The sequence below is a fragment of the Arvicanthis niloticus genome, chromosome 4 (assembly GCF_011762505.2).
Source record: "Arvicanthis niloticus isolate mArvNil1 chromosome 4, mArvNil1.pat.X, whole genome shotgun sequence".
NCBI lineage: Eukaryota > Metazoa > Chordata > Mammalia > Rodentia > Muridae > Arvicanthis > Arvicanthis niloticus.
In genome coordinates this window covers 83,646,842-83,651,397 of record NC_047661.1, presented here as the reverse complement: position 1 = coordinate 83,651,397, position 4,556 = coordinate 83,646,842, and positions in this window count along the sequence as shown.

The window sequence follows — 4,556 nt, the reverse complement described above, 5'->3', positions numbered from 1 at the left end:
TTTACATGTATTATTTTTCTTCCTTTCTTGACAGGGTTTCTATGTGTAGGTAGCCCAGGCTGGCCTCAAACTCAGAACTGCCTGCCTCTGGAGATTAAAGGCATTCACCGTTCCCCAGCCTTTTTTTCTTTTTTTCTTTAATGAGTGTGCTTTGAGTATGGGGAATACACATGAATAAGGACACCAGGAGACAGCCTCATCTCCAGAAGCACCATCTCCTTCCCTTGAGGCAGGGCTTCTCATTGATCTCACCAACTGGGCTAGATTGGCTGGGCACTGAGCCCAGGGTGAGTACTGGGGGATTTCAAGCAGACCAGCTAAAATGTGTTCTAGGGCTTAAAATCCTATTGATGAGGCAAACACATTACCAACTATTTTATTCTGCAGCCTCCTGGCCTCAAACTGACAAAAATCCTTCTAAAACCTTCTAAATGCTGGATTATACAGGTATGCGCCATCATGCCTGGTACCTAGATTTCTTTTACACTCAACAGTATTCGGGGCTCTCTCTCTCTCTCTCTCTCTCTCTCTCTCTCTCTCTCTCTCTCACACACACACACACACACACACACACACACACACCCAGCATAGAGTACGCAACCAACACCTATTAGGTTTGGGGTTCAATCCCCAGCACTGCATAAACCAGATCCGGCAAATGCCTATAAACCCTGTAGGAATTAGAGACAAGAGGATCTGAAGTCCCAAGACTAACCTCACTGATACAGTGAGTTTGAGGGCACCTGCCTGGGACACACGAGAGGTGGGAGTAGACTGTAGGATCCCTATGAAGATATTTTTGTTTGTCCTAGGGACTGGGCCTGTTGCCTACTGCATGCAAGGCATGCAGCTCTGTCACTGTCTGAGCTATTCTCAGCCCTACCCTTTTGTGTCATTAGAATTTATTTCTGACGCTGATCTCAGGATGGCAGTGCTCTACACCAGCCTGTGAGGGTTGAGTCCTGTGCCTTGGCTTCTGCAGTTAATCATTCACCTGGGACTGGCTGCTCAGAAGCGAACCATAGGAATGCAGACTCCAAGACATCTGCTTACTTGGAAAAAAGCCCTGGGGTTAGCTCAGGAGGCAGATAATACACTCCAGCTTTCATCCAGTCCCAGCAATCCTGCCCTGAGTTACATTATAATACACACACATGCGCGGGCACACACGCACGCACGCACATGTTTCTCAGACTGCAATTCTTGACGTAGAAAAAACAACCTGACTAGCTAGGATAAGGATTTCAAGTTCAGCCTTTTAAAAAAACAAACAAACAAACAAACAAACAAACAAAAAAACCCACCAAGGATGCACTTTCCTAGCTAGGGTTCTAGTTCCAATCAAAACAAAAAGCCTGTATCAAAAACAAATAAACCTGTAATTTTCTGAGGCAAGATCCCGTGTAACCTAGGCTTGACTTCCAGCTCTTTTGTTGTTTTCAATACAGGTTTCTCCGGGTATCCCTGGATGTTTTGGAACTTACTCTATAGACCAGGCTAGCCTGCCTCTGCTGCCCAAGTGCTGGGATTAAAGTTGTTTGTTAGAACGCCCAGTTGATCTCCAGACTTGTAATACTTTATTAGGGGTGTCAGGCCCTCTGGAGCAGGAGTTAGAGTTGTCAGCTGCCTGATCTGGGTGCTAGGAACCAAACTTAGATTCTCCAAAGGGCAGGAGTACTTTTTAGCCCTGAGCTATCTCTCCAACTCCTCTGACCTAACTCTTTATCTTCCTGCCTTTAATACACTCAACTCTGGCTTCATTTGCCCAGGATTTCTTCTTTTTTAAATCCCCTCTTGAAAGTCAGGGCTATATTACATTTGTCTTTTAGGGTTGGGATTAGGACTCAGTGGAAAAACATGGGCCTAGTATGTGCTTTTGGGCTCAATACCCTATTATAGCATTAACAGCAACAAAAATAATTATATGGAAAATATATAATGTTTTCCATACATTAATCCGTATAATGGTCGTAAGGTAGAATTAAAACAAGCCAAAACCTAGTGAAACCCCCTCATTCCTGGCTGGAGACACTGGTGGTAGAATGCTTGAGAGCACAAGGCTCTGGATTCTACCTCCAGAACTGCAAAACAAGTGACCCACCGAAGGAGTAGGGAGGAAAACTTCCATCTTTGAATCTAGACTTAAGGACTTGGCCAGGGACAGAACACTTTGTATTTCTTCTCCTTTTGAATCACTGCAATCATATAGCAGCCTATTTGGTGTGAGGAGGGCATTTCTTCCCCATGAAGGGAGTATCATAATAAAGCGGGTAAGCAAATTTGACATAAAACTTCCTGATGCTTAGAACTCGTTTGACCCCTAACTTGAACCCAAACAGAACAGTCAGTACAAAGGAAACCAGTATCCTTCATATTTGGTACTTTTAGGGGCTGGAATGATGGCTCGCTCTAAGAGGACTTGATGAGCAAGCCTGAAGATGCTTGAGTTCAGATTTCACATAAAGTGTACACACCACATATATACAGACTCAAAAACCAAAGCAAACCCAAACAGCAAAACCAAAGCAGCCAACCTCCATTGTCTATACTCACAAGTGCTATGGCTTGCACCTTTGAGTTGACGTCACCACAGTTCAGACACTGGGGCCTGAACGGAGTAGACAGTGACTGAATCTAAACGCTTCCTGCAAAGGCTTTAACTCCAAACTTGGGAAGCAAAGGCAGATGTATCTGAGGTGAGGCCAGCCTGGGTTACATAGAGCTCCAAGAACAGCCAAGCTACATAGAGACCCTGTGTCCAAAAGTAATATGCTCAAACTACCTGCCCACCCCCATCACTCTAACCCAGATACAACTTGGCCTTAGGCCAGGCAAGCTTGAGTTGTCATGTCCCATCTAGTCAAACATCATTCAGTTACCCAAGTCTATCATTAACTTCTGTCTTCATGTCTTCCAGGCACCATGCCTGATTTGTTAGATGTTAAACCATGTGCTAGGGAGGGTGAGACCCAAACATGCAGCCAGTATCAAGTCTGTCACTCTGAAATTCAACATAAGATAGCATCTGCCTCTAATGCCAGCATTTGGGAGGCAGAGGCAGTTGGATGTTTAGTTCCAGGCCATCCTTGTCTACAGAGTGAGGCCTCATCTCAAATAAGATCTAACACACATGAACAGTGACACCAATAGGCAGGCATGCTAACGTGGAAGCAGGCCTTCCCCAGGAAAGAACACACCAATTGTTATTCAATACCAACTGATCAGCCCAAAAGACACACACAAGTAATATAGCAATATGGACTGAGCAGGTTGTACTTTTTAGGAACACATATATACATTTAACAATTATAAAGAGGCCATGAATTCGAATGAGAATAAGGAAAGCTATACATGGGAGGGGTTTGAGGGAGGAAAGGGAAAAAAATGACTTAATTATAAACTAAAAAAGTGTAATTTTGTTCAAACTATTCATCTCAGATGGTGAAGATGTTAATTTCCAGACCTGACCCAGCATGATCCTGATCAGCGTGGTTAAGTTTAATGGTTTGAATGAAACCGTTGTTAAATAATTTTCCTGCTCTGCTGAACGTAATGGTTCATTCTGTGTTCATGTCTCTTACCCAGCAGCTGCTACAACTATGTGAACTAAAAGAACTTGAAACAAAGTTAGCACTCAAAGGAATGACTAACAAGGAGCAGAGCACCCACTGCTCCCAGGACTGCTTTACGACACAGCTGACAGCCAATACATAGGGAATGACGAGGGGACATAAGGCCTCTGCTAAGTGCCACCCAGGCTTCACCAACACTGATCTTATGTAAATCCTATGGACTGTGGTTATAGCCCAGTGACAGAGTAATTGCTGGACCCAATGTTCCTTTAATGGGAAAAACACCAGGACCGAGCAGATAGCAAAAAGTTTAATAGCAATAGTTCCACTTTGAACACAGTTTTGGCTTTGGACTATAAACACAGAACACCTTCTGAAGAGTGTGGGTGAACCTGCATCATAAATCCTGGGGCTCAACCCTGGGCACAGGTACACCTGCCCAGCAAATGCAGCTTCAGCATCTGAGATGGAACAGGAATCCTTAGACAGACAGACAGACACACGCACACACACGGCTCAAAATTCCACCATCAACGGAGACTTTCCGCCTGCCTCTGCCTCCCAAGTGCTGGGATTAAAGGCGTGCACCACCACTGCCTGGTTGAGACTTTCATTTTTATAAAAGAGAAAGGTTCACAGAAGTATGAATGACATGGCTTCACAGAAGATAGCAGAGTCCAAACTAGGGTGAGGTCTGCCTAAACTTTCAAGATTTCCTCTCTAAATTCTCACTACAACACTATACACTGCAAAGCGGTTTCCACAGCATCTTAAGGCTAACTGCATCAGGGGATCGCAGTTGAAGATGTGGTCTTAAAATCCTTCCCTGCTTGTCTTACTTAACTAAAGGAGAAAAATCAACATAAAGTAAACCATATGTACAAGTCAAGGCATATAAACTGATGATTCAATATTAGAAAAGTTAAGATAAAAATTAATAAAAATGACACAATACGTCTCACAAATAAACAAGTGGAAGAACTG